The sequence below is a fragment of the Scatophagus argus genome, chromosome 19 (assembly GCF_020382885.2).
Source record: "Scatophagus argus isolate fScaArg1 chromosome 19, fScaArg1.pri, whole genome shotgun sequence".
Taxonomy (NCBI): Eukaryota; Metazoa; Chordata; class Actinopteri; family Scatophagidae; genus Scatophagus; species Scatophagus argus.
This window is the reverse complement of record NC_058511.1, coordinates 16,565,856-16,575,971: the sequence shown is the minus strand read 5'-3', so window position 1 is coordinate 16,575,971 and position 10,116 is coordinate 16,565,856. Positions and strand designations below refer to the sequence as shown.

The 10,116-nt window shown below is 41.1% G+C and overlaps 1 protein-coding gene across 2 annotated transcripts in view; it reads left to right on the top strand.

Annotated features, from left to right (window-relative positions):
* The first annotated feature begins 548 nt into the window (after positions 1-548).
* fam49a (family with sequence similarity 49 member A) overlaps positions 549-10,116 on the top strand; it is a 30,411-nt gene continuing 20,843 nt past the window's right edge. For both annotated transcript variants that reach the window (XM_046373011.1, XM_046373010.1), the window contains exon 1: positions 549-695. The gene's annotated coding sequence lies outside the window, so the exon portion shown is untranslated. The remainder of the gene's footprint in view (positions 696-10,116) is intronic.

Sequence of the window (10,116 nt, the reverse complement as noted above, 5' to 3'; positions counted from 1 at the left end):
CGAACTCCTTATTCTCTAGACCCACTGATGTTCAAACATGCCTCTGACCTCATCCACAGGTCTTGATGTGGGCTAACAGCAGCTATTACAAACAGGAAGTTTACTATGATGTGAGTTCCAATTTGCTCTCTGGGCCATGACCCCATTATGAATATCATTATGCTAAAAGAAAAGCATGTTGGTTGAACTAAAGGTTATTTTCATTAACAATTACTCTGTTATTTATTTAGATAAATAACTGATTAATCATTTAACCAATAAAATAATAATTTCACCTCCACAGTTATTCACTGTATAAATTATTATACATGCTTCACTCTTCAAATAGCAAAGATCAGAATTACGTAATTCAATTCGTGCTTTAATCTTTAAAGAAAGTAAAAAAATAAAATAAAATCTCGAATGAAAACACAATAAAGCTTAGTTTCTTAGACCAACAAAACAATAAGGAATTTATTTAGCTCGTGTCGCACGGTCTCTAATATTGACCAATTACAAATGCGAATGGGCGGGGCTTGAAAGTGGATTTTTTTTTTCCTCGTTTTTCTGTTGGTAGAGGGAGGGGTGCGTGCCGAGAGCGTTGTTGTCTGTTGCTGCTGGGGACAGGCAGAGCTGCCAAGGTCGGTGAAAGTACTGCCGAGACCAAGACTTCGGCTCATAACATCCTGAAAAGTACTGTTGCCAGAGACATACAGGTGAGTTTTGAGGTTTGGCAAACTTTATTCCGGTTAGCGGGCGCTTCGTTGGATTTACTTCACCTGGTGTTGTGCCAAAATGTGTATCCCCGTCAAATCAGTGACTGTCAAATGAGTTCACATGAGAAGAGATGCCGGAGAGGACGCGCTAGCTAATATTGTCTACTTTTGAGCGCTCAAATCGATTGTGTGATAGCGTTAAATGTTGTGCAAATGTGATTAGACATTTATGTATCATCGCTTGTGTCTTATTTAGTCTCCAAGACTTTTTTTTTATCGAGGAAGTACCCTTTCCTTGGCTTGCTTGACAGCAGTACCGGCTAGCAGGCAGACTGGCTAGCCAACAAACTTAGCTTGCAAGTAGCAGTCGGATGCGAGCCACGTTTCATTGAAAATGTTCATCGTATATTCCCCCCTGGATTTGCTTATTGTTTTATTTTGATTCCTGAAAAGTTGATTGATTGATTCTTATAAAGGTAAATGCTTTAGGGCCCCGTGTTTGCTACAAGTTTTAACAATGATCAGTACTTTCCATGAGCGATCACTGCGTCCAGATGAGTCCACCACGAACTGTACTTGTCCTGACAGGTGATGAAAGAAAATAGAGATGTCCTCTTTAATGTATGAGTTTCTCGTTTACCCAGTAGAAGAGCCATGTTGCACGTTGTTATATGTTGTAAACGCCAGACATCGGCAGCTCTCAGACACGTTGCCAACTGTTTTGCTTCATGTGATGTTATTAGAGTACATACTTATTTAGGCCAGTGTTATAAGTCATTGTATCTTTTGAGGTATAGGTGATAGAACCGAGAAAAATGAATCAAGTGTGTTTGTGTGTGTGTGTGTGTGTGTGTGTGTGTGTGTGGAGGGGTCATAGTTACATAGCTGGTATTGATTGTTTGATAGATTAGTCATGTCTCAGGATTTTCCAAGAGCTGTGTTCTTATTGGTTTGAAGTCTGAAACAGCAATGCTGAATTGTGCAAACCAGTTAACCGGGGAATACAAGAGGTTTTAAGTGTCAGTACTTAGTCATGAATTAGTTTCATATTGGTATTTGTCACCAGCTTTACATTTGAAATTAGTGTGAGATACCAGTTTTCGATAGCTGTTAGAGGAATGTGCTTTATCGTGGCTCTCAGTGCACTGAAATGGCGCTCTTTTGTTAGAGAGGACATACAGCAACAGCTGCACTCTTCAAAAACTGTGTGTGTGTGAGTGTGTGTGTGGACGCACGCTCATGTGTTTTGTTTCAGTCGGTATGCCAGTCGGTAGCTGCAGCGTTAATGGAATGCTGGTTGAATGCTGTGGCTGAAACACATGGGGTGAGGGCTGTAGTGGATAAACCTGATCTCTTTTTGAAGGAGTTGAAATGCTTTGCATGCTCTTTGCATGCTCTTTGCATGGTCTTATCTAGCTGTGCGCCTCAGGATTCGTTTTTACACAGTGTGGACAAGTTATGGCATGCATGGCTTTATATAGCCACAAAAGAGAGGTGTCAAGTCATTACTATAAGCAACGAGGCATAAAAAGAATCTCATATGATGTGGCACTTGGTTTACAAGCACGTGTAAATCATGTCTTCTTCTGTTTGATTCTAGAAGTATCAGATTTACTTGATTTCAAAATCTGGCCAGCATAAAGTGCTGTTTGTTGACATAATGTTGACAGAACATTTCTTACCATATGTTGAAGTGGCATGTTTACATTTATGTTAACATTAAAACCACAGAATCTTTAATGGGAGATCAGTCGATGCATTGCCGTGGAACATCCCAGTGATGGGCCTGCAGACTGGTCAGTCAGTTCCTGTTAGCTGTTGTGCTGCTTGTGAAGCATGTAAAGGTTGCAGATGCTGATGTGGTGCAGCAAATGGGACAACAATGAGCAGAAGACATGCCACACATTACAAACGGCTGAGTCTGAATGTAGCGTGTTTGTGTGTGTGTGTGTGGCTGAAATTCTATACGACGTCTCTTTGGAAGAGCAGTAGCTGTTAGATTACCGTTTTAAGTCTAGTAATTTTGTTCCCTCACTCGCTCAGTGTTCGTGTCTGTGTTAGAAAAACAGGATATGGCATCGCACACCCTGTTGAACAGAGGCATTTTTTCACATTGTGGTTTCTAACCTGCATGTTGCCTGAGGCAAGCACAGGGGCGAGCCTTTTGGGTTGCATCTCTCTTTATCTTTTGTACTTATTTAGCCCTGCTAGGCTGCCACCGCAAGAGCACTGCCACATCTCTTGAGGAAAATACAGTAAGAAAAGAATATATCTGTGTGTTTATTAGTTCTAATATGTTATGGCATCCACATATAATATTTTACCCCCCACCAGTAATCAAAACACGACCAAAATATGTGTCGATGTCAAACCTAAACCAGAATTTCGCCGCAGTGCATGCCACACATTACACTTGGTTTGAATGAGTTTTGTCATAGTCACCTGAAATACGGTCAGTGTTGATACTACCTTCTGATGTGTGCAATATGATGACCACAGACATTGTAGTCCTAATACCAAGAGGCATCCAGCTACTGAAAAAGGCTGCTTTAAACTCACACTCAGCAGGACAAAGGTAATGTGATATTTTCAGATTAGCTGTTCTCAAACTCCAGATGCTTGCAGCAGCATTTTCTGTTTGTCAGAGTCCACTTATGAATCGCAAGTTGCTTTGTGACACAAAATGAGAAATCCCACAGGATTTCCTTCCAGCAGTGCACAATGCTTGATTGCCAAGTCCAATACCTGATTTTAGCTTTTAGCTGAACAAGCAGTTTGACGCATTCTAATATCAAATTTTACTGTTGATGCCAGCTGAGCTTAGTCAGCAGCACCACAGTGCTGTCTGGCACATTCAGTCACACATTTGTTTACATCTCAAAATTGCAAATTTGCAGTTCCTCCTTCTGTGTTCATTCAGCAACTTTATAACAAGTAACAACTTTGTATACCATAATGGTGTGTTATAGTAGTTATTTTTAAGCTGAAGCAGGTATGGCAAATGTTCACCAGTATGAACTGGACAAAGTCTCAGAAACTAAAATGAATCAAAAAATGTTTGAGGCCTTAACCATTTTGATTTCGTGGCAGTGAGTTGTGCACGCCATTTCAGGAGAAGCTGAACACTCATATTACACTTGTTGAAGTCATTATTTCATTCAGACAGAATAAACTGGATAAGAGGTTCCTCAGCCCTGTGCTTTTAATGCTTACCTCTCCTCCTGCTGTCAACAACTAATCATCCAGTTTGCCGTGGACCGTCAGCCACTGCTGACTCAGCCAATGCTGCCATCTGGGCTGGAACAGAAAGAACAACAGACTTCTGACTGGCTCTAGAGCCTCAGATGCTCAGCTAACAGATTGTGTGTGTGTGTGTGTGGGGGGGGGGGGGGGAGAGAGAGTGAGAGAGAGAGGCAGTAAAAAAATGAAAGGGAGAAACAAAGTGTAATGTCAAGACAGTAGGAGATCAAATTTAAGATTTTGAAAGTGTTGGAAAAGTTTGAATAAATATCAGTGTAACATCAATAGCAAAGCAATTAACTACACTCAGAGGATCCATCAGTATAGACACAAGACTTTTAAGGCATACTATGCAGCAATCGTCAGTAGCTGTTCAGAAATACAATGAAGCAATTCTGGAGAAAGACAGTTGATTGTTAAATCTCATTCCCCAACCTAAAATGTCAGCATTTGACAACCCGTGAATGACTGACTGCGATGAACTAATGGGACACCTCAATGCAACAGAACCGGCATTAACTCCTGTGCTATTCCTACCATGACAACTCAAGTGTGCGCTGTGAAAAATGAATGTGAACCAGGGTTATCTGTTTTAGCTGTAACTGTGTACCCACTCACACAAGGAGCCTTTTCAGTCTCACTATTTGGCAAAGTAGGATTAATAAATCTCGACTGTTAGAACAGCTTATCTCTTAAAAGCTTAAAGTGTTTAAACATTTAAGCTAGCAGAGCTGAGGAACAATGTCCTCCAGTCAAAATTCTCCAATATTTTTATTCATTATTGGCTGTCCATGATCCCCTCCTGTTTTTATTAATCCTTGGAAATGAATTATTTGTGTGTACTCAGGCATGGCTGTGTCGCAGTAAAACACCATGTGAGTCAAACTGTCTGCCCAAAGTTCCTGTTTTACCCCAAGCTACCTGTCTGCCTGTCTGTTTATCTGTCTGTCTGTGAGAATAAGTGTGTGTCGAACTGCGCTGCTTTGTGACCCCGCACACTTCCCGCTCACGTTTCACTTTTTATACTCGCATCCTGTCAGTGGGACAGCAGCACTTTGTGAGTCTGTTAGCTATGCAGTTTCATAATGCTCTCGCTGGCCAGCATTGTGCAGAGGTTGTGCTTGTACGTGACAGCTTCGTCATGTTTATTATCCCTCAAGTGTCCCAGTTTTACTGTTACTGTGTTTCATGTAATGCAGTGTTTGGTCATCATAAACTAGCCACAGGAATCAGGAACTTGTACTTTTATGATAGGAATCAAAATTTCTTTGGTCACCTAATGGGAACACATAGCTCACATGTGATGATTCTTGTACTAATCCATACCTGCTTTCTTGTTGTAATGCAAAATATTTGTCTGCCTTTTTGTTCTTTATTTTTATATAACTGATTTTAGCCTTCTTCTTCGAATCTTGTAAGGATTCATGCTGCGTCGCGTCACATCACCAAACAAACCTGTTGTTTTGAAACCTGAGTAGTGGTTCAACAGGGTCATTTAAAATGCACACCATCTGCCCTGTTGATTTTGTGCAAACCACTTACAAGTATGGGCTCCTTTGCTTTGGCAGTTTATTTATTCACAAATGCCCAAAGCGTCTTACTTTCTAGGCCACTGGAAAATTGGAAAGCATTGGAAAATATGTTACAGTACAAAGCAAGCTTGAAAGTTCTGAAACTACAAAATAAAAAGTTACTCAGATTGAATTACTCTCATCATTTTATTATTTGTCACCCGTCCTGTGTGTCATGCTACAGGCAGTAAATCTGTAATTTAGAGAGCAGTCAAACTTCTGCTCTGTGAATTGAATGTCCTGAGTGAAATTACATGCAACTTGACTGTCAAAAGGTTTGTGATACAACAATATGCATCACAGAGTACACAACTATGTGCTGTCACACCACCTGTTTTCTGCCACAGCTGGCAGAGGGATCTTGGCCTCTGTCTGACTGGGTTTTTGCAGTTCAGCAGCACTCTCCCCAGTCTCAGCAGGTGCAGGAATCCAGAGATTTACAGCTGTTTATTGTTCACAACAAACTAATGATCTGTGAGAGCAGGGATATTAGTATGTTGAAGTGGACAGCCATCGTGTATTGGTGAGGAGGATGCATCAGCACAAAATAAACAAAAAAAAACAGCAGTGCTTTCAGGGCAGGGCATTGTCTCTGTGTGTGTGTGTGTGTGTGCATGCGTGTGTGTGTGTGGAGGCCAGTAAAGGCTTAAGCTCTGATCCTGATTACTGTGTATTGGAATTGCACTGATTAATGCTGATTAATTAATTTCATTATGTAATTATTTGGATGTCCAGAGGGTTTTGCAAGACAAATTACTTTTTCTTTGTTGCCTGTACACTGCAGTCTGACCAAAACAATGATTAACATATAATGAAGCACTGTTATCACTTTGCGAAGCCAGAGTTCCCTTTCTCTTATCTTTAAATGAGTGTGTATTGAGCTAGATACCTGAGATAAATGCTTACCTGGCTGAGATACAAGATCTACAACACTCGGGGCGAAAGCAACAAAGTGAAAGCAGTGTGAACAGGGGGAAAAAAAAAAAATCAACATTTGGCCTCGATATGTTGCATGACTAAATAAGCAAGTGCACTTGATCTTTGCCTCGGTCAAACCAACACACTTTTCTGACGAGAGAGACCAAAGGCGTGGTCTGGAAAGGTCAAGTATCGTCTGCTAGGCCATTCTGTAGTGATTAGTCTGTTGCTGTAGAGCCAGCGTCCACGGAAAACCATAAATAAGTTTATTTTCATAAGGAACAGCCTGGTACCCTTACTCCCTGGGTTGGTATAGTCTGTTTTTGCAGAGACCATTTCTTTTGGCTCTGAACAATAGTCTCAGAGTTTTGTATCCTCTAGCTCAGTATGTGAAGTAGTAACAGTAAGGCTAGACATTATTTTGAAAAGTCTAATATCATACTGGTTTTATGGGAACTTATATGCCAGATAGTCTCTTGACTTGCCATATCAACTTGTTTTTGCATGGATTAACATTTAAGAACTAATGTGTTAATTAGCGAGCGTTAGAGATGCAGGTAGGTGGACTTTGTTACCTTCAGAGAGAGCAAAGGTGTTTCCATTCTTCATGTCTGTGCTAAGCTAAGCTAACACATTGTTTGCTGCAGCCTCACATTTAAATAATATATAATATATAGAGGTATCTTCTCAGTCCCACTCTTGGAAAGAAAACTTATTCGACAAGATGTCAAACTGTCCTTCTAGATGCGGAAAATTGTTTATTTTACTGCTTAATAATATCAGAGATGATAAACTGACTATACATTATCCAGTCACAATGTCACAATAGCGATAACCAACAATATATAACTCCCTTTCTTTTCCCTCCAGAGCAATAAAAGTAACCTTCCAGAGTTCTAAGTGACTTTGTATAAATGCATTTATAAGTTGACCTCTGGTTTGAAAATGTCAAAGGTGACTTTAAGTATTTTCAGGTAATTTACAGCAGTGGCATCTGTTTGAGTACATTAGGATTATCTTGCTCTCAGGGTCAAAGTGTTCTTCTTCTGCTCACCGAGCTTAGATGCCTTCACCCTTCAGAGAAGGAACACGTATGGGTGGAGATCGCTTGATGCTCTCACATACACACTCGACAACACTAGTTTCACACAAGAGTCAGTCACACACAGACATGGCTCCCTTTGTATCTGCAGTGCTGTTGACAGGGCTTGGCAGAACAGAAGTGGCATTGAGCAGAGATGTAGGAGGAATTTCTACGCCTGGAGTCCCACTTAATGCAGCAATGGCTGCTAGTATCCAGACAGCCACTCTGCCTCCTCCTCCACTCCAAATACCAATCCCTCCGTAACTTTCCTACTTGTTTTTTCCTTGATTTCTTTTCCTCCTTCCATTGTTCTCTCCATGCACTTTCATTTGCCTCAGCAGACTGTCTCTCTCTCTCTCTCTCTCTTTCTCCCTCTCTCTCTCCCACTTTCTCTGAGTTGTTTACTATGTCCACCCCACACCCCTACTCTGCTCAGCTAAATGACTACTGTGAGTTCTGGTGTGTGTGGCCATTATGAGCGTCTCTGTCCCTCTCTCTACACCAGAGGCCAGATGTGGAGGAGGGATAGTGGTGAGTTTTGTAATGCGCAAGTGTAAAGTTAGGCAGCAGGCCCAGCTGACCGAACCACAGGGCACACAGAGCCAGCTGCTGAACAACAGAGCCGAGTACTGCTACCGAGTGCTGTGTTTCAGTGTCACTGACTCAACTGTGTATGAGTGTGTAGTTGTGTGTGTGATACACCATGTATGTTTGCTGAGAGAGAGGGTTTTGGACAGCTACATGAGTGCTTAAAAATGAGCTGTGCTAGTTGTATGAGTCCTAACTGTGGAAGAGCTCTTCGCTGTGTAGAGAGAGTTTAGAGCACGGTTAGTAGACCAAAACAGTTGGATCCTGTGCTGGTGTGTGAAGCGAACTGTAAGAGAGCAGGATAAAGAGTGTCAGTGATACAGCAGAGGGAAGCAAGGCTGCCATTGTGGTGGTGCTGGGCAGGTTTCCCCTTCTCCACCCAGCCCACCCTCTCTCCTGCCTCCCAGACCCCCCCCACCCCCCCAGCCTGTGTCCATATTAGGGCAAAACTCAGCCAACCTCCCTCGAGCTGAGCTCAACCCCCCCAACATGCCCTGCTGTCACATTTGCTCCAGCTAAGGGAGCCTGAGGGAGACGCAGTTCCCCTAACCCAATTCAAAGACCGGTTTTCCTGGACAGTCAAAACATCAAAAGGATTTTAAAATAGTTGCTGAAAGACAAGGCCAATCTCGTTCTTTTTGGTTGTAGTTGGCAGGTTTGGTGCTTGAATATTTTTTTATTTTTCAGGACTTGAAGTTCATGGACTTAATTTGACTAGAGCTTTATATGCCACTCTTATCCAAAGTGCATTGTACTTTCATATGCATAGATCCTTAGGTTGTGTTGCAGTTGCTGCATTGATACCAGAGTGTGCTGAGTCACCATCATATAATGTTTGTCAATTTTTATGACCGTTATTTTACTGACTGATCCAACTACTTTGTTTAGTTCTTAATGGTTTGCTGTAATGGTCACTTAGTATTTCTTTGGTGTTTGTTTCAGAATACAAAACATTGTAAGGTAAAACATTAACACTTAGCAGGCACTGATATAGTTAGTATGCAGATTATACTAGGCCAAAGGCCAACACCTCATAAGTAGATACCAACCTTATGATTGTATTTAAAGATATAAATAAGAACAACAAAGACAGGTAACTTAAGAAAAACAGAAACAGTCTGGACAGAAAGTATCCTAAAGTATAGTACTGGAGAGACACTTGGTAGTGAGAGACACAATAGTTAAACAGTTGGTTTGCGCTTGCCAGTCATTTTCCTAGAGATTCTCAAACAGAAGTTATTTTGGGTCATTGGTATTGATTTTGGTTTCCTTTGGTTTAAACAAAGGTTCCTCTTAGAGGCAATGGGTTGATTTCACAGACAGAAGAACTACTGGGTTAGTACAAAGACATGTCACACCCAGAATGGGGTCACTTGTTTAAGTGTAACATCACCTCTAATCACATATCAACACATAACTCTGCAGGTTTGAATGCACACGTGCTGGCTAAAGAACAGAAGAATATGTCCAAGCTGCCAAAGCACTACCCAGCACTGCTGTTGTAGTTCAGCACAAACTACCACACTCTTGAGGTCACAGTTTGACATTTTTTGACACAGTGGGAAACATTAAACATATTTTTTCAACTCACTAAATGGAGTGGGCCATAATTCTTATTTTAAAAGTTAAATGCAGAGGACATTCAAACATTGTATTATGGTGAAATAATGAAACTAAAAAGTGGAACTAAATGCACTGTGTCAGTACATCATCGTAAGCACAATAATGATATACAGTGTGATTTTAAGTATGGCTGTGCACCTGCAACAGTTAAAAAAAATAAACAAACAAAATAAAAAAACACTCCTGTGACATTCATTACTGAGCTTCCCATGAAATTGTAATGCTAAATACGCTAGCCTTACAGACAGGTGAAGTCTGAGTAGCATGTTTTAGCTAATAGTCAGCAACTGGCACAAGATCCTCCGGTGGAAAAGTCATTTGGTATTTATGTTCTACACATGGCTCTAATGACATCGTTTTAGACTATACCATAAGAAGATAAGATGTGTGCCAATCA